Here is a 20,049-nt window from a genome sequence, read left to right as displayed (position 1 = left end):
CTCAACTGAAAATTCATCTGGTCCTGGGCTTTTCTTGATTGGTAGGCTTTTGATGGTGTTTTCTATTTCCTTGCTTGAAATTGATCTATTTAAATTGTGTATGCCCTCCTGATTCAGATAGAATAGATCATATGTTTCTAGAAATGTTTTGGTGTCATCAAGATCTTCTATTTTATTGGAGTATAAATTTCAAAATAGTTTCTAATAATCTTATGTATTTCAATAATTTCCATCATGATATTTCCTTTTTCATCATGAATTTTAGTAAATTAAATTTTCTTTCTCTTTCTCTTTGTTAGCCTGGCTAAGGGTTTATTAATTTCATTTATATTTTAGAAGAACCAACATTTCATTTTGTCAACTTTTTGAATTCTCTCTTTTGTTTTAATTTCATTGTTTTCAGCTCTGATTTTAATTATTTCATGTCTTCTACTACTTTGGGTGTTGATTTGTTCTTCTTTTTGAAGGGCTTTGAGATGTAATGTTAGGTCATTTATTTATTGACTTTTTATTCTTTTAATGAATGAGCTTACTGCAATCAACTTTCCTCTTAGCACTGCCATCATAGTGTTCCAGAGATTTTGATATGATGTGTTGATATTCTCATTTACCTCTAAGAATTTTTTTAACTGATCTTTGATGTCTTCTGCTACCCATTTCTCTTCTAATATCATATTATTTAGTCTCCAAGTGTTGGAGTAGCTTTTATTTTTTATTTTATTATTGATTTCTGCTTTCATTTCCTTATGATATGATAGAATACAGAGTAGTATCTCTATTTTTTATTGTATTTGCTGAGAGTTGCTTTGTGGCCTAATATATGGTCTATTTTAGAGATGGATCCGTGTGCTTCTGAGAAGAAGATGTATTTACTCGATGATTGATGAAATACTCTATATATGACTGTTACATATAAATCATTTAATTGTATTATTGAGTTCTGTAGTTTCTTTGTTTAGTTTTTGTTTGGAATATCTATCCAGAGGTGAGACAGGTGTGCTAAAGTCACCCAGTATGATTGTGTTGTGATCAGTTTCTTCTTGAAATTGAGAAAGGTTTGTTTGATATACATAGAACTTCCATTGTTTGGGGCATAGACTTTTATGATTGTTATGTTTTGTTGATATATGGTTCCCTTAAGCTGTGTCAAATGTCCTTCTTCACCTCTTCATCAAACTTTGGTTTGATGTCCACTTTATCCGTTATTAGAATGGAAACCCCTGCTTGTTTACATGGCCTATGTGAGTGGTATGTTTTTTCCCCATCCTTTCACCTTTCACCTGTGAATGTCTTTTCCTATGAGATGAGTCTCTTGAAAGCAGCAAGTTTTTGGATTTTTTAAATCCAATCTGTAAATCTATGTCTTTTGATTGATGAGTTTAGACCATTCACATTCATGTATTCCCAGTCATTTTGGTTTATTTTTGGTTTTTAAGTTGACTTGGTTTCTCCTTTGATTGGATTTTCCTTTAGTGTAGTTCCTCCTTTTACTGATTTTTATTGTTATTTTTCATTTCTTCCTCATGGAACATTTTGTCAAGAATATTCTATAGTGTAGGCTTTCTCATTGTAAATTCTTTTAATTTTTATCATGGAAGATTTTTATTCCATCATCAAATCTGAAGCTTAATTTTTCTGGGTAGAAGATTCTTGATTGGCATCCATTTTCTTTCAGAGCTTGATATATGTTGTTCCAGGATCTCCCAGCTTTGAAGGTCTCGGCTGAGATATCTACTGAGATCCGAATTGTTTTCCCCCTATATGTAATCTAAAATTTAATCTTGTGGCTTTTAAAATTTTATTTTTTTCTATATGCTAGGCATTTTCGTTATAATGTGCCTTGGTGTGGATCTGTTGTAATTTTGTACATTTGCTGTCCTGTAAGCCTCTTGTTTTGATTTTTCCAATTCATTCTTCATGCTTGGGAGATTTCCTGTTATTACTTCATTGAAGAGATTATATATTCCTTTGGTTTGTATCTCAGTGCCTTCCCCTATCCCAGTAATGCTTATATTTGGTCTTTTCATGTTTTCCCATCTTGAAGGTTCTCTTTACAGTTTTTCACCATCTTCACTATATGGTCAACTTTATTTTCAAGATTATATATTTTGTCTTCATTGCCTAAGGTTCTGTCTTCCAAGTGATTTAGTCTACTGGTGCTTTCTGTTAAATTTTTTATTTGGTTTATTGTTTCCTTCATTTCAAGGATTTCCCTTTTTTTTTTCACAGTCTCTATGATTCTCTTGAAGTAACCTTTTGTTACCTGTATTTCCTCTCAATCTCTTTGGTGGAGCAGTCAATTGTTGCTTGTATTTGCTCTTTTAATTCATTCTTTGCTCTGCAGATCATTTTAATTATGTACATTTGGAATGGAATGTCAATGGAATCTATTATTGTATCAGCTTGGTGTGTTTCAAGCACTTTCTTCCCTTGTTTCTTCATGTCGTCCATGTGTCTTCCTCTCTAGCATTGTGGATTCTAGGTATTATAGTTTCTAACTTATAATCTTGTAGTGATTACCAATTCCTTGCCTGCAGGAACCTGAAATATGGTCTTGTTGGTCCTGCCTGTTGTCACTAAATGGAAGCCAGGGGAAAAGCCACTGCATGCATGAGTAGATGGGTCCATAGTATGGTCGCTCTCCTCCTACCTTAGAGTGGGCTGGGGTCGCTGTTGTCTGCTCCACTTCCTTCTGTGTGGCAGAAAGGCTGAGGTCACTGTCATCTGCTCCTTGTGTTTTATTCAGAGACAGAGTCTCACTGAGTTGCTTCGCATCTCGCTTTTGTTGAAGCTGGGTTTGAACTCACGATCCTCCTGCTTCAGCCTCTCAAGCTGCTGGAATTACAGGCATATGCCACCACACCAGCACTTTTTTTTTTCTAATTTTTTTTTTTAGTTGTAAACGAACACAATACCTTTATTTATTTATCTTTATGTATTGCTGAGGTTCAAATCAAGTGCCTCACATGCTAGGTGAGCTTTCTACCACTGAGCCACAACTGCAGCCCCTCCCTTTTTTCTTTAAAGATCCATTTATATACTATGCTGTTGTCGTGGATCATGGTTGAAGTGTCTTATCTTTTGGAGATTATTGGTATTTTTAAAGATTTTTCTTTTCCTTGCATAGTTTTCCACTTCATCCAATTTGCTTCTCTCTGTTGGCTTTCCCCGCTTTCTTTTCTTTATTGCATGCTGAGGATGAAACAAACCTAGCCTTTTCTTTTTTTTTATGTGGCACTGAGCATCGAACCCCATGCCTCACACATGCTAGAATTCTAGGCAAGCATTCTACCACTGAGCTACATCAGCCCTATTGGGTTTTTGGTATGTTCCCCATGTTAAAGCTTTTTCTATTCTGGTTGGAGATTTTTGTTGGTCTGTGTCTATAAAGACAGTCACCAAAAGTGGATTGACAGGCTAAGGGCTTCTGGGCCATGGACCCTGAGGCTCTGTGGCTACCCTTGAATTGACTTGGTCCTTGAGGGCTTCTCTTGTGGGCTGGTCACTTTTGCAGCCCCCTGCCTGCTGCCATGTTTCTGGATCCAAGAGGGAGTGTAGGAGGGTGAGCTCCTCTACTCCAGTTCTCCTGCCCTGGTGGCTGTGTGGTCCTCTTGGTTCTTAAATTGAATACTCCCTGTCCTTTGTAACTGCCAAGACAGGTATATGTCTAGAAGTGGCCTCCAGGCCTGAGATCCTTATAGGTGGTCCTTCCTGTCCTTTGCCAGGCAGAGGGCAGCCTCCATGGTGGGGATGGACTCTTAGCAACTGCTTCTTAAACAGACTTTGAACTCACTTCCTGTTCCCTCTCTGCCTCCTCCAGTCTAGGGTGACCTTAGAAACTAGTGTCCTTGCCTACCAGGAGCTTGTGCTTGGCCTGGCTGAGCTCATGTCTACTGTGGCCTCAGGGTCTGTGTTTTCAGGCCCCAGGAGTATCACTTGGTGTGGTCATTTTTCTACTTCTCAGTGTATGTTGCTATTGGGCTCCTTTTCTACTCTCCTCATTCCTGCTGGTTATGATCTTTGAAAAAGCAATTTCTAATCTGTCACTGGAGACAGATTTGGGAGGAAAGGAGATGGATATGTGTTTCCAATTGTCCTTTCCACACAAGAGCTTACAATTTGTTATTTATCTTGAAAACTGATGAATGAGCCACAGAAGGGTGGAGGGGAGAAAGGATGAATTCTTCCTGTGACAAAAATCCCAGCAATGGTGTTCACTTAGATTTCTTAAGGCAGTGATTAGAAATACTGAGAAAGTAAAATAAGATGCTACCATGACTAGCAGTTTAACTTCCATGTTTCCTTGTGGTTTCCAAAGTGGATTTTGGAGAGATTGAAGCAAGACACATGGAAGACCTGAATTGCAAAAGACTGAATGAAATCATGAGTTTGAGCCAGCCATTGTCCTCGGCCTGTAAGCAGATGACACACTACAACCTAGGCCCCAAGGTCCAGGAAATGGCTGAAAGGATAGACTCACTGACAGACAGCCACATCTTCCAGATCTTCTGGGAAGAAGCCGCAGAGTCATTGAATGATCCCAAAGGGGAATATGAAAGTCGACCCCTTGCACTTACAGAGGCCTATGAGTACTTATATTTGCCTTGTTACCAAAGGTTCATGAAACTGTATCAGGATCTGAAGTCAGGAGATGTCACCTTTGCAGAAATTGGTGTCATCTTCAAAGACTTTGTAGATAAATACAATGACCTGACTTTGGACCTCCAGATCATGTGTGAAGTACATCCTCAGGCCCAGAGGGGCTGGATCTCAGAGCGTGTTGAGCAGATCAAGGAGTACCATAGCCTGCACCAGGCAATCAGCTCAGCCAAAGTCATCTGCAAGGTCAAAAAGGATTTTGGATTGACTGGTGACTTCAGTGTTCTTTACACTTTAATAAACTTTGTAAGTTATTTTCTGGGGACTCCTGTGAGGTGGGGGCCTACCTCAGACTCCTTGGAAGCCCCAGGGATTCTGGGAAGGGCAATGTGGCAGCCCCCCTGAAAGGCTCTGACTGGGCTGCACTGAGGCTGGAACATTCCATGGCCTGCATTTTTACCTTTGCTTGAGATAGTGTGACTGTTCCTTAGCTAGTGAGTTTTCTTGGGTCGATCTGAGAACCAAAAATTCAGGATAGAGAAACCATACTCTTTCCAGAGGAATCTTATTTCATTAGGTTATAAAAGCACAAAAGGATATATCATGAGCTTTATAATGTTTTGAACAACCAATTAAAAAAAACCAAAAAAACAGATGACCAAAAAATGACAAATTGAAGTCATCGCTCTCTATATCCTTCAATGCACTCACTCCTGAAGTATTCAAGAATGTTTTTCATATTTGGAAGAAAACTGGTATCCAAATAAAATCAAGTTCTTGAAAAAAAAAAAAAAGAAATATTTTGTCAATTGTCCAGGTACCTTTCCTAGTTCCAGCAGGAAGTACCAAATGATACATTACTCCTGTCATAGGTCAGGCCTGAGTTTCTCCTTCCTGTTTTTAGCCTCACATTTTTAAAGTGTGTGTGGCCTATGTTTTAATAGAGACAGGCATGATAGTGCTTAAAATTTAGCAGAGTGTGGAATTGTCTATACCTAATCTTGAAACTTTTAGGACATCTGTTACTCTCACAAACAGAGAAGCCCAGAACTGGCAGGGCTGCTGTGCGGAACAGGTTTCAAAGTCCTTGAAGGCTTCCTCATGGCACTGGGTAACTATGGACAGTAGCTTCTGCAGTGTAGCAAAGAGCGTCATGGAGGTCATACTATTTTTGGTGCAAGAGTGTGTCACACTCTTGCTGAAGCGTCTTCTTGTCCAGGCATGTGGGAAGGCAGGCATGGGTGGTCTCTGGTATAGCCCTCAGCAGAGCTTCATCTTTCAGACTGATGACTTCGAGGCCATGCGTCATGAGAGACTGGACCAGATCAGCCCACAGCTCATCCAGGCCAAGAAGCTGCTACAGGACATCAGTGAGCCCCACTGCCAGTGTCTAGAAGAGCTGGCCCTGCAGAAGGAGCTGGTCAGCTGGCTGCACGAGGCTCTGGGAGGTATGCGGGTAGCTCAGTTTCAAGTGTTTGCCAAATTTTGTTCCTGAACGTGTGTTAGTGGGGGGCAGCGTCTGCTTCCAGGAGTTTGCATCAGGGCTGCTTTTCAGAGTTCTGGTTAAAACTGTTTTCTTTTCTGCTCTCTCCATCTTTGGATGCTGGTGTCATTTTCTTCAGTATCTTGACTCCTTTTGTGCCTTCCAACTCATTCTGCTAGAGGACTAGGCAAGCTCTTGCACATAAGTGGATGTTGCTGCAGCAAGCTTGTGGAAGCTGTGCATTTCTCTCCCAGTCTAGGGCTGGGCAACCTATGTGGTTGTATACATTAGATAGAGGGTGGGGGAGGGGAGGTAAGAAAGGCCAAGTAGATGGAGCAGGAGCAGCACTGGTGCACCACAGAGGCCTGGCAGGACAGCTCCTGATAGCATCCAGAACTGTGCTGCTTGTACTCCTGAGTCTGCTTTGATGTATAATCTTTGATTGGTAATTAACTCAAGAGAATTATCTCAATTTTTTAAAATAATTAATCATCTACATATTTTTTACCAACTGAACCTGTTTTTGTTTAAGTGATGATGTTTGTGGATTAAAGGAAATAAGGTAAACACAAGCCTAGTACAGTGCCTGGGAATTGCTTGATAAAGGTTAGATGTTGGTCAGTGGTGTCATCATATCCTGCAAAAGAAAAGATATCCTGGAGTCCTAACTGAAGGCAGGAAATGGAGCAGGCCCTAGATGTTTACTTAGTGTCTATTGATGGCCTCACTAAGGATCATGCCCCAGGTATGAGTTGTGCAGCATCCTGGAGTTGTTCTGTGCTAGCTCCCTTTCTGTCTCAGGCATCACCGAGCTCCAGGTGTTTGTGGACCTTGCTTCCATCTTGGCTGGAGAAAATGACATTGATGTGGACCGGGTGGCCTGCTTCCATGATGCTGTGCAGGGCTATGCATCCCTGCTGTATAAGCTGGACAAGAAGGCAGGCTTCAGGGAGTTCATGGAACTGCTAAAAGAACTCTGGAAGGCTCTGCAAAACGACCCTCACCTGCCCAGTAAGCTGGTGAGTCTTGTCCCTGGTTCCAAGGTATGGTGATCTTGCAGCCCAAGGGAACTGCTCTGCTTTGAGGGCACATGGGCAGCCATTTAAACTGATGTTGAAAACCAGGTTTTCTTCATAAATGGAAATGCTTTTTTTGTCTTGGGTTTGAAGAGAGCTATGGAACTGTATGTCAAGAGTACTCTCCACCCTACAAGACAGGAGTGGAAAGAGCAAAATAGGAAGTGTAAAAGAGGGTGTACAGTGGTTTTCTCTGAATGGTAGTAATTGTCCTTTATTTTACTACTTTTGGGTATTTTTCACAATTTATATTGATTAATTTTTTATCAGAAAAAAATAAACATTTAAGTAAATTGCCTGTACCAGAGTCTTAGTTAACCAGCACTACATAACTCACCCAATGAGCAGAGATGTCCAGAGGCCTGCACCCTCCTCAGGACAGCTGGTCCTGCATGTGATTGGAGGGTGGGGAGATAGACAGTTTTCCTGCTAGAAGCTCACATTCTCTTAAAATTTTCCTAAGTTGTTCCGGTCATGCTCAGGGACCATGGCAGGACATTAAGAACTTAGGGCTCCTGTTCAGTCAGGCATCTCTCCTCAGAGGGCCTTTGTTCTGAGAACACAGCAGGATGGTGGCCTCCCATCTGGCTGCATGTCCTGTGGCCATCCACCCAATCATCCATAAGTGCAAGCCACGTGCACTCCATGTGTCAGCTAGGAACCAGGCACCAGTGCAGCTACACTGAGTGGCCAGGGTCCTTGGGGACCAAGCAGAGTCCTGAGGGATCAGGCAGAGGCACCTGAGACAGCCTTAGGCATTGGGTGAGCAGCTACACCCAGAGCCCTGGAGGAGGGTGGCTAGAGTTTGCCCAGCGAGGGCAGAGGCAGGAGGAGGACAGGGAGGAAGATAGTCATTCGAACCCTGGCCCATGTTCTCTGCTTTTGTTCCAACAGCGAGATTCTGCCAGGAACTTAGAGTGGCTGAAGACAGTGAAGGAAAGCCATGGATTCATTGAGCTCTCGTCCCTGTCCCTGGCCACAGCAATCAACAGCAGAGGCATCTATGAGATCAGGGCACCCACAGGTGACCAGAAGGTGAGCCCTCCCAGATTCCAGGCGCACCATTGGTGGCACACACTGGCCTGCTGCAGAGTCAGGGTTTCAGCCACTAGAAAATGACCTCTAAACATGTTGTGCCTCCCAGATCTCCCCAGATGCCATCTTGCACCTGATCCTCCCTAGGGGTCACAGTGGCCTAGAGCCAGATCGCTCCTACACTTTGGAAGAGCTGAAGGATCTTTTAAACAAGCTGATGCTGATGTCTGGCAAGAAAGACCACAAGAGTATGGAAGTGGAGAGGTTTTCTGAGGTGAGCAGGTGCCCTGTTGCCTCAGGCTGGGCATGCAAATGGAAATAGGCAGGGGTTGGCCTCTGGTGGACAGAGTGGCTCCAGAGAGTGGAGCTTGTGGGTCTGCAGGGTGCACCTTTTGTGGAGTCACATCTGAGGTGGGACAGGCCCTGGGGCCATCAGCTCCTCCAAAAGAGCATCAGAGGGATCTGTCACCACTGGTGGTTAATCCACTGCATTTAACAGGAGGTGACCAGGTAGATAGTTCTTAGGAAGAAGTATGAATGGCTTCATTTACATTGTAAATTGGCAAAATCAAAAATCTCAAGATTCTAATGGGCACTCTTCATCAAAACTAAAGTAACCAGGGCTGGGATTGTGGCTCAGCGGTAGAGCGTTGGCCTAGCACAGGTGGAACCCCGGTGCGATTCTCAACACCACATAAAAATAAAGGCATTGTGTTGTGTCCATCTATACCTAAAAAATAAATATTAAAAAAAAAAAGTAATCAAGCCAGATGTGGTGGCACATGCTTGTAACACCAGCGACTCAGGAGGTTGACACAGGAGGATTGCAAGTTAAAGGCCAGCAGCTTAGTGAGATCTTGTCTCAAAATAAAAAGGGCTGGGGACATAGCTCAGTGGTAGACTACCCTGGATTCAATCCCCAGTACTGAAAAAAATCTTAAGTAATTGTTGACACAGGTAATTGATTTATATAATAGTCTCTCTTTCACGTAAAGGTTCTTTTCTTACAGTTTATTTGTACTTCACAATTGACATTATTTTTTTCCCCAGTGCTGGATACAGGGCCAGGGCCTGGCACATACTAGGCAAGTGCTCTACCACTGAGCACAGCCCACCCCACAGTCGACATTCTTATCTGCCACTTGATCACTTCCCAAAGATGGGAACCCACTCCTTAGGCTGATCATGTTTCCCAGTGACCCTGAGGGAGGAGTGAACCCAAGCCCCTTCAATTAGAACCTGTGTGTGTCTAGACTGGCACATCCCCCTCCAGTAGTTCACTGTGACATCTGCCTTATGCCCCTGTTATTATTATTATGCCCAGTTATTCTGCCATGTGCAGCGGCTCGTGCAAGCCTTCCTGAACTTGTACTCTGGGGGAAACATGCTGTTCCGGACCTGGACTGCCGAGGTCTACTGCTGCCCCAGGAATGGCATCTCCATCTGCATGGACTTCCACTTGGAGTTGGTAAGCCAGTTGACAGAGAGTGGGGACGTCACCCAGCTCCTGGAAGCCCTCTGCAGGCAGATGGAGCACTTCCTGGAAGACTGGAAGGAGCTGGTGAGCAGAAAGCGCAGGGAGCACTTCTACCTCAACTTCTACACGGCCGAGCAGCTGGTCCTCCTGAGCACCGAGCTCAGGAAGCAGAGTCCCAGCGAAGCTGCCCTCATGATGCTGTCCTTCATCAAAGTCAACTGCACCCCAGCTGATGTCTTAAGGGCCACCAAGGGGTTCAATGAGGCTCCCAGACACCACGTGAGGACAGTGATGGAAAAATTACCTCCATTGCAATCCGCTGAGATCAGCCTGGTGACCAAGCTGAGGGCCATCATGGAACAGTTCCTGGAGAGCATGAGTGTCTTTCTGCCTGGCTGCCTGGACCTGGAGGCCTTGGGCCATTGTCTGGCTCACCTGGCCAGGATGGGCGGGCCTCCTGTGGAGCGGTCTCTTCCTGTGGGCCTGCAGGCTGGCCAGCCCAACCTGGTCATGTGTGGCCACTCTGAGGTGCTGTTGGCTGCCCTGGCCATCTACATGCAGGCCCCAGGCCAGCCCCTGCCCACCTTCGATGAGGTGCTACTCTGTACCCCAGGGACCACGGTTGAGGAGGTAGCCCTGCTCTTGCACCACTGCCTGGCCCCGGTTTCCCAGGGGCACAAGGTCTACAGCCTGCTGTTTGCGGATCAGCTGAGCTATGAGGTGGCCTGCCAGGCAGAGGCCTTCTTCCGCAGCCTGTGCACACAGTGTCCCCAGGAGGACTACCAGCTAGTACTGGTCTGTGATGCAGCATGGGAATGCTGCTACCTGCCCTCAGCCTTCAGCCAGCACAAAGTCCACGTCATCCCCCAGGTGCCCCTCCATGCCATCCAGGCCTACTTGGCACATCACTACCAGGTCCCAGCACAGACCCTGTCAGCGGCAGCTGTTTTCAGAGACCGGATGTGTGTGGGGATCGTGGCCTCAGAGAGAGCAGGAGTTGGTAATGAGAGTGCTGGGATGGGCAGGCAGTCTCTGAGGGCTTCCTAGTGTCCCCTTTCTCTGTAGCAGAGGGCACCTCAGCTGACAACCCTCTGCAGGTGGGAAAGTGAGTCCCAGGAGGGTCTGACTCCCTGTGGTCAGTGCTTCACCTAGAAGGAGCCCCCTTTCCACCCAGGTTGCAGTTCCTGGAAGCCCTGATCCTCTCCTTGCATGGACTTCTCTGCAGGTCACTTTTTTCCTGCATAACCTCCTTTGACCTATTCCGGGTTGTGTTGGTGTGAGCAGAAGAGGCACAGCTGCTCTGGCTCCAGGAGAAGAGTGCCTTTGCACCTTCCCTTTAGTCACTGTCATGTTTCCTTGGAAAGAGGTGGTGACTTCCATTCTGTTGACTTCAACCTGTGAGCATCACTGTGCCCTGTCCAGATACAACCTATTCTCTCCCCAACTGGGGAACATGCCTCTGCTTTTACTTTATTACACTTCCACCATTGTCATCATGGGGAATTCGAGGATGCTGGGTGGGTGACAGCTCTGGACTCTGGCTTCACGTTGGAGTTGTGCTCTAATATGATGTTCTGTTGCATCAGTTTTGAATTTTATACAGAGAAGTAACTTTTTAATTTTTTTTAGCTGGGGATTTACCCCAAGGGTGCCCTACCCCAGCCTTTTTCATTTTTTATTTTGAGATATGGTCTCACTAAGTTGTTTGGGGCCTTACTAGGTTACTGAGGCTGGCCTTGAACTTCAATCATCCTATCTTGGCCTTCCAAGCTCCTGGGATTATAGGCATGTGCCACTGCTCCTGGCTGAGAAGTAATTTCTAATCTCTCTGGAATCTGTTCCTCTTGATCCATAGGCTCAGGATCTAATTTCCTTGTTTTAACATTATAGGAAAATCTCTCTATGTGAAGAGATTGCATGAAAAATTGAAAAAGAAGTTAAACAGTGAAGAGGTGCCTTTAAAGATTGTTCGGTTGACTGACGCTCAGGTGGATGAGAGCCAGGTCCTGGGCTCCCTCCTGTCTTTCTGGGATGTTCAGTATTGGAAAACGCCCATGATATTCCACTTTGATGTGACTGCTTCGGTAAGTGCCCACATGGCAACTGAATAGCCACATCAGAAGGCTCACATTCCCAGGGCCCCATCTGCTTCTCCTTGAATGAAGACTCTTCCTTCTATACTTGCCTGTAGTCAGTACTCTTCTCCCAAGGAAGAAGTCAGGAGGGTCCTGGGGGTTGGGAGGAATGATTGGCAATTGTGTATTTTCAAACCCATGCTTCTCTGTCTTTAGGTACAGACTGGAACTTGGGTCTTTCTTTTCAAGGTCCTCATTTTACAATACCTAATGGATATAAGTGGGAAAATGTGGCTTCGGAACCCATGCCATTTATATATCATTGAAATTACAGAAGGAAATTCAGCACTGCCAAAGAGGTCTACAAAGCTGGTATGTACACAGGGCATTTGCAGGTGGTCATGGCACACCTTTGATTCTGTGGCTTGAAGCCTGGGTTGACACATCTTGGTTGTTTTCCACTTTCACCTTAGGGGAGCTGTGAGTACATGTTAGGGGAAGTGCATGCTTGGACTTAGATCTTAAGGGTGTCTAGAATGAGAATACTCTCATGTTGATTGGTAGCATCTTGGATTCATCTGGATATGTCAGATTGGTTCCTATGTCTAGGGTTGAATTCCAGGGGTGCTGAGTGTGGAGGATTCCTCTGTTGATGGCCACTGTCTCCCTTACTGCCAGTGAAGAAGACAGTGAGACTTCATTCATGGAAACCTGTTAGCTGGTGGGAGTTCTACTGTTACACATGTGTTCATGCTTGGTGAAGAGATCAAGTCACAGGATTGGATCTAGCTTTCTGGTTCATAATGCAGATGCCATAGTTGAGCTTCTGTAATGCTCTAACATGCAGATGCCAGCCTCTGTGAACAAGAGGCTGCAGAAAGCCACATGCATTCAATCCACAGGAGACCATGTGGAGGGTTAACACATATGGGCATCTTTCAGGAAATCAAGTTCTAACTTCTATTTATATCTCTTCTTTGCAGAATCCACATGCCCCCCAGTTTAGTTTTCTTGACATCTTCCCCAGAGTCACCTGCAGACCTCCCAAAGAAGTGATAGCCATGGAGCTGAGCCCTGAGAGGAGCTTCATAGAGCCTGGAATGGACGAGAGAGAGTTCTGCAGTGCTACTTTCCAAAGACCTTACCAATATTTAAAAAGATTCCATAAAAAACAAAACCTAGACACATTTCAATACCAAGCAGGCTCTGTTGAAGGTACCCCAGGGGAGTGCATCCAGCACCTCCTCATATATTGTGGGGTCATCAACCCCTCCTGGTCAGAGCTCCAGAACTTTGCTCGGTTCCTCAACTCTCAGCTCAAGGACTGTGAGGCCTCTGTGTTCTGCAATCCAGACTTTACTGGAGATACACTACAGGGCTTCAAGAACTTCGTAGTCACCTTCATGATTGTCATGGCAAGAGACTTTGCCACACCAACACTTCATACCTCTGACCAAAGTCAAGGGAAGCACATAGTCACCATGGGTGGGGTTGATGAGGCAGAGCTCGCCCCCTTCACTCTCTGGAGGAGGTGGGAGTCAGAGCCTCACCCATATGTGTTCTTCAATGGTGACCACGAGACCATGACATTCATAGGCTTCCATCTCCAGCCCAATGAGAATGGCAGCATTGATGCTATCAACCATCTCAATGGGGAGATAATCAGGAAAGATGTCATGACACAAGAACTGTACAGGGGGCTGTTGCTTCAAGGCGTGCCCTTCAATGTTGACTTTGGTAACCTGCCCAGACATGAGAAACTCTTGAGACTCTGCCGGCCACTAGGAATTCCTCAGGCCTTTGACCCTGATGAAACATATGAGCTTACAATGGACAACATGCTCAAGATTCTGGCCATTGAAATGCGGTTCAGGTGTGGGATCCCAGTTATCATCATGGGAGAAACTGGCTGTGGGAAAACCAGGCTCATTAAATTCCTTAGTGATCTGCAGCGTTGTGGTGCCCAGGCTGAGACCATGAAGTTGGTCAAGGTTCATGGAGGAACAACCACAGCCATGATTCACTCCAAAGTCTTAGAGGCTGAGAAAACTGCCTTATCCAATAAGGACTCACACCAGTTGGACACCATCTTGTTCTTTGATGAAGCCAACACAACAGAAGCCATAAGCTGTATTAAGGAAGTCTTGTGTGACCAGACCGTGGATGGCCAGCCCCTGGAGGAGGACTCAGGCCTGCACATCATAGCTGCCTGCATCCCTTACAGGAAGCACTCTCAGGAGACCATCTGCCGTTTGGAGTCAGCTGGTTTGGGGTACAGGGTCAGTGCAGAGGAGACAGCAGATAGGCTGGGCTCTATTCCCCTCAGGCAGCTGGTGTACCGTGTCCACGCCCTGCCCCCAAGCCTGATTCCTCTAGTGTGGGACTTTGGGCAACTGAATGACACTGCTGAAAAGCTCTACATCCAGCAGATTGTGCAGAGACTGGTGGACCACATCAGGATCAGTGAAGACAAGACTCATGTGATCACAGAAGTGCTCTCTGCCTCTCAGAGGTTCATGAGGAACACTGAAAGTGAGTGCAGTTTCGTCAGCCTCCGGGATGTGGAGCGCTGTGTGAAGGTGTTCACATGGTTTCATGGCCGCAGCGAGATGCTCTTGGTGAAGCTGAACACCTTTCTCTGCGAGACCAGTGTCAGCAAAAATAACTTCAGGAGAGACCCTGTCCTCTGGTCCCTGGTGATGACTGTGGGGGTCGGTTACCATGCCTCCCTGAAGGAGAAGGAGTCCTACCACAGAGCCATTTGCAGGTATTTTCCAGAACCATATGACGACAGCAGAGTCATCCTGGACGAGATCACGCATGCACAGGATCTTTTCCTGAGTGGGGTGCCTCTGAGGAAAACCATAGCCAGGAACTTGGCTTTGAAGGAGAATGTCTTCATGATGATCATCTGCATTGAGCTAAAGATACCCCTCTTCCTGGTGGGAAAGCCTGGCAGCTCCAAATCTCTTGCCAAGACCATCGTGGCAGATGCCATGCAGGGCCAGGCCGCGCACTCCGCTCTCTTCCGCAGCCTGAAGCAGGTCCATCTGGTGTCATTCCAGTGTAGCCCCCACTGCACCCCACAGGGCATCATAAACACTTTCAAGCAGTGTGCTCACTTCCAGCAGGGGAAAGACCTGCAGCAGTACGTGTCTGTGGTGGTGTTGGATGAGGTTGGCTTGGCAGAAGATTCCCCAAAAAATGCCCCTGAAGGCTCTGCACCCACTGCTGGAAGACGGGTGCATTGAAGGTGATCCTGCCCCCCACCAGAAAGTTGGCTTCATAGGTATTTCCAACTGGGCCCTCGACCCTGCCAAGATGAACCGGGGCATCTTTGTGTCCCGCGACAGCCCCAGTGAGAAAGAGCTCATAGAGAGTGCCAGAGGGATCTGCTCTTCAGACAGCCTGGTGCAGGACAGGGTCCGAGGGTACTTCGCTCCTTTTGCCAAGGCCTATGAAACAGTGTGCAGCAGGCAGAACAAGGAATTCTTTGGGCTTCGCGACTACTATAGCCTCATCAAGATGGTCTTTGCCACCGCCAGAGCATCTAACATGAAGCCTTCTCCACAGGATATTGCACAGGCAGTCCTTCGGAACTTCAGTGGCAAAGATGACATCCCTGCTTTGGACATCTTCATGGCCAGTTTACCTGAGGCCGGGTGTGTGGAAGAGGTCAGCACCCTGGAGCTCATCAAGCAGAACATTTGTGGGAGTATGCAGAACATACTCCCAGCAGTAGGGGAACCGGAAGAAGCTGAATTCCGCTACTTGCTCATACTGACCCAAAACTACATGGCCCTGCAGATCCTGCAGCAGTCATTCTTCAGTGAGGACCAGCATCCCGAGATCATCTTTGGTTCCAGTTTTCCCCGGGACCAGGAGTACACCCAGGTCTGCAGAAACATCAACCGGGTGAAGATCTGCATGGAGACTGGCAAGATGGTGGTGCTGCTGAACCTGCAGCACCTATATGAGAGCCTGTATGATGCGCTCAACCAATACTACGTCTACCTCGGGGGCCAGAAGTATGTGGACCTCGGGCTCGGCACCCATCGTGTGAAGTGTCGGGTCCACCCTGACTTCCGCCTGATTGTCATCGAGGAGAAAAATGTGGTATATGAGCAGTTCCCTGTGCCCCTCATTAACCGGCTGGAGAAGCACTACCTGGACATCAGCTCGGTGCTACAGGGTTGGCAGAAGAGCATCGTGCAGGAGCTCATGCAGTGGGCAGAGGACTTTGCTGACGTGAAGGCCCATCAGTTCCTGGCTAGGCACAAGTACAGCCCTGCTGATGTCTTCATCGGCTACCACTCCGATGCCTGTGCCTCCGTGGTGCTGCAGGCTGTGGAGAGGCAGGGCCCCGGGGACCTGACAGAGGAGCTATACCACAGGGTGTCTGAGGAAGCCAAGCTGATCCTGCTGGACTGTGCCACACCAGATGCTGTGGTGCGGCTGAGCAACTCTGCACTGGGCTCATTTGCTGCACAGGTGCTGTCGCAGGAATACTGTACAAGCAGCAGCATTACTCCTTTGCAGATTTCCTCCAGGCCCAACTTCGCAATGGGGACTCTGAGTGCCATGCCATCTTCACAGAGGTGACTGCCCCACAGCCTTTCCCTTTCCTCTTTCACCCAAGAGCCCTGGTCCCTGGGGCCCAGAGGTTTTGACTCTCTTCAGGATAGTGTGCAGTCTAGGAAATGGGTGTGTTTTATACAGGCACAAGGAGGATAAGTTCAGTTAGGCCTATTTTTGACTGTGAGTAGAGCTCTGCTCTGAGAGCAGCATTGGGCACAGCATTCAGTTCCCAGAATGCTGGGTCCACCTGTGATGTAAGTGAATTGGCCTGCTTCCCATCCTTTGACAGAGTAAGAGTAATGGATGAGAATGTCTCCCATGTAGGTGCCCTGAGTGTGTGTCATAGGTGAAAGCTGCACTCCAGGTAGGGGCATGAATCTTAGGTGGTTCTCCTTGAGAGGCTTTTTCCACTGAAAGAGAGGGCTGGCTGGGCCAGTGTCAGAGGCAAAGGCCTCTGTGGGACACAGGTGTTGAGTCTGAATCTGCATCTGTGCAAGAGACCTGGAGGAGATCACTGACAGACTGTAAAGTTCAAGGTTTGAGTGATGGGTCTCACAAGATGACATTGAGAGGATAGAGCTGTCAGGAGGCTGCTGACATGGTGCAAACTGCAGACAGTTAGCAGGCAGTAAGGGGAGGAAGGAGGTGGAAGACAGACTTCCTGAGCTCACTGCAGCTTTGTGCAATCACCATGGAGAATCCAGGAACAGCAGTGGGTTTGGCAGCTAGTGGTGGTGACATCTGTTTGGGATAGGTTTGGATGTCTGCTCTTTGGTTGGATGTGGGAACCTGAAGCCTATTCATAAGGACAGGCCTAGAGAAGGGGTCTGGAACTGAGTTCAATAGCACATGCCTATAATCCCAGTGGCTTGGGAGGCTGAGGCAGGAGGATGGGAAGTTCAAAGCCAGCCAGCCTCAGCAACTTATGGAGGCCCTAAGTAACTTAGTGAGACTCTGTCTCAAAATGAAAATTAAAAGGTCTAAAGGGGTTGGCTTGTAGCACAGTGGTAGAATGCTAGCATGCGTGAGACACTGGGTTCGACCCTCAGCACCACATAAAAATAAATAAAAAATAAAGGTCCATTAACAACTAAAAAATAAATAAATTTTAAAAAAGGACTGGGGTTGTTGTTCAGTGGTTAAACACCCCTACATCTAATCTCTGGTACAAAAAAAAAAAAAAAAAATAGAAGGGGTCTGGAGAGCTGAGGTCCTACATGCCTAGGAACATCTGGGTTTGCACCATGGGATGTGGTCTGTGGCAGAGACTTGGGAACTACTGAGGAGAGGAAGAGTTGCCAGTGGCTAACTCCATCTGATAGCAGGAAGCCAGATTACAGGAAGAAAGGGCATTGTGCTGAGCCCTAAAGGACCAGGAGGCTCTCAGGTAGGGACCAAAATAGGGAAAGAGACATTGGCCTCTCAGAAGGCATCTGAGGCATCTTCTGACTGGGGCAAGTCTTCTCTCTGTCATCTGTTGACTCTGGAGGTTCTGCTTGCCTCAGCCATTCCTTGTACGTAAAACCTGCTAGGGGTCGGGCTTCTTTTTGTCCCAGTGCCCCCTGGTCCTGGGTTCTAACCCACCACTCTGTGCCCTCGCTTGAATTCTGGCTGATGGCTTGTGCACCCACATTGCAGGTCACCACCTTCTCCAGACTGCTGACGAGCCGTGATTGCGAGGCCCTAGGGGAGGAAGTGAAGGGCTTGGCCCCGAAGCCCGTGATCCTGTCACTGCAGCAGTTCGACACCGAGTACTCATTCCTCAAGGAAGTCCGGTGAGGTGTCCTGCCTGCCCATCACCCTCAGCCCCCATCCTAGGTATATGGTATCCCATGATGGGGCATGGTAGCCACTCGAAAGGAACTCTGAGCACTGGACACTGTGAGAAGGTCATTGCTCAGCCTCATGGTATGCCCTTCCAGCCCCTGTCATAAGTAGCCTTCTCCACAGCTGTATCATCTGTCTCTTGATATTTGTGTAGCCCTTTCCTTCTCCAGTGGATTGCCTCCTCACCTGTGGAAGGAGACCCTACTGGATGCTGGATTATTCTGCATGGCCTGTGTTTCCCTTCACTTTGTAGAGTGTTGTGATCCATGTTTATGTTTTGTTTTGTTTCACTTATGCTAGGAACTGAACTCATGGCTGTTCTGCCACTGAGCCACATCTCCAGCCCTTTTTTTATCATTATTATTAATTTGCAGACAGGGTCTTGATGAGTTGCTGAGGCTAGCCTGGAACTTGTGACCCTTGTGCCTCAGCCTACAGAGCCATGACTGCCTGTGTTTTAGGACAGAGGATTCACTTGGGTGATTCCATTTTTCTTTCAGAAGCAGCTTAATGAAGACAGCCAGACGTAAAATCCTCATTGTCCAGTTGGATTTTGATGATGGCGCTCACAGTGCTCAGCTCATTGCATCAGCTAAGTATGTTCTTAGTATTTTTTCTCAGGAAACACAGGAAGCCAAAATCTACCCAGGACCTCCTGAAGAATTTCTTTCCTGAAAACAGTAAGTAAGAATGACTCTCCCTCCCAGCTCCTGACATGGGCTAGGGAAGCTAGAGAGGAAAGGATGAAGGAAAAGGCCAGTAATGGCACAGAATTGGTGAAATGCAAGAAGTGTCAATTATGGAATATTTGTAGTATATAGAAGAATGTGTTAAAGCTATGTTTGCAGTCATTTTTTGGTCATTTTAATTTTTAATCACATAATTAGGATTAAAGTTTAGTCTGGGATGTAGCCTTGTGGTACAGCACTTACCTACCATGTCTGAGGCCCTGGGTTTAATCTGCAGCACTGCATAAAAAGAAAAAAGTACTTATCATAAGTTTAAGGGCAGTAAAACTATGTAAATAAATTAATATTTATTGGACATTTTTTATGATGACCATAAATCTGTTGCTTTCATAATTGCTGTGTTTTGTTACTCATGTAATGTAAGAGTGACTTCTGCCCCTTTAAAGTACTGGGAGCCTAGTACAAAGTTAAGGCTAGCCAGATCCTGCGGTGGTCTGCGGCCACTGGGGGTGCAAGGGGCACTGTACTTCACTGTACTCTCTCAAAATGGGAAGGCCAACAAGCCCCACCCTCTGGCATGTGAGGGCCCTGAGACATGCCGAGTGGGGGTTCTGATCAGCAGTGAGAGATAGAAAGTGACCCCACCAACAAGAAGCCATCCTCCTCTCACAAGAGATGTGGTGGCCCCTGGCATTGTGTGGAATGTGGTAAAGCCCCTGACAGCTCCAGGGACACCCAGCAGCCATCTCACACCTTGGCTTTTGCTCAACTGCTTGCTTTGTTTTGATTTTTGTTTTCTAAATAGATACTCTGCTATCAATGAAATCAACAAAATACAAAGAACTCAGGACTGCATCTTTGTCTACTTCATCACAAAACTGTCCCGGATGGGGAACAGAGCATCCTATGTGGGATTCCGTGGAGGTAGGGCCAAAGATGAGTGACTGTCTTTAAGTATGTCTGGGTTGATTCTCAGGGGTCCCATGCTGCCTGCGTGTCTGAGTCAGACACCAACTCCAGCTGTCTCTGGGCTTCTTTGGCTCACTATTCACAGCCATCACCCTGGGACTTGCTGCTGCTCTGTCAGCATGGCCTGGGCTATCTCAGGTGTGCACAGGATGAGCTCCTGCTCCAACTTTTCATTGTACAAATGACTCAGAGATCTTCCCCCTGCAACCAGCCCTAGTGCTGACTCCTTGTGCCTGACTCC

At 46.6% G+C, this 20,049-nt stretch overlaps 1 pseudogene; it reads left to right on the top strand.

The window, feature by feature from the left end:
- The window catches only part of LOC143386112 (E3 ubiquitin-protein ligase RNF213-like), a 104,299-nt pseudogene that overhangs the window by 44,273 nt on the left and 39,977 nt on the right, over positions 1–20,049 (top strand).

Source organism: Callospermophilus lateralis, chromosome 17, assembly GCF_048772815.1.
Source record: "Callospermophilus lateralis isolate mCalLat2 chromosome 17, mCalLat2.hap1, whole genome shotgun sequence".
Classification (NCBI taxonomy): Eukaryota; Metazoa; Chordata; class Mammalia; order Rodentia; family Sciuridae; genus Callospermophilus; species Callospermophilus lateralis.
The sequence above is the reverse complement of the archived record's forward strand: the minus strand, read 5'-3'. Positions and strand labels throughout refer to the sequence as shown.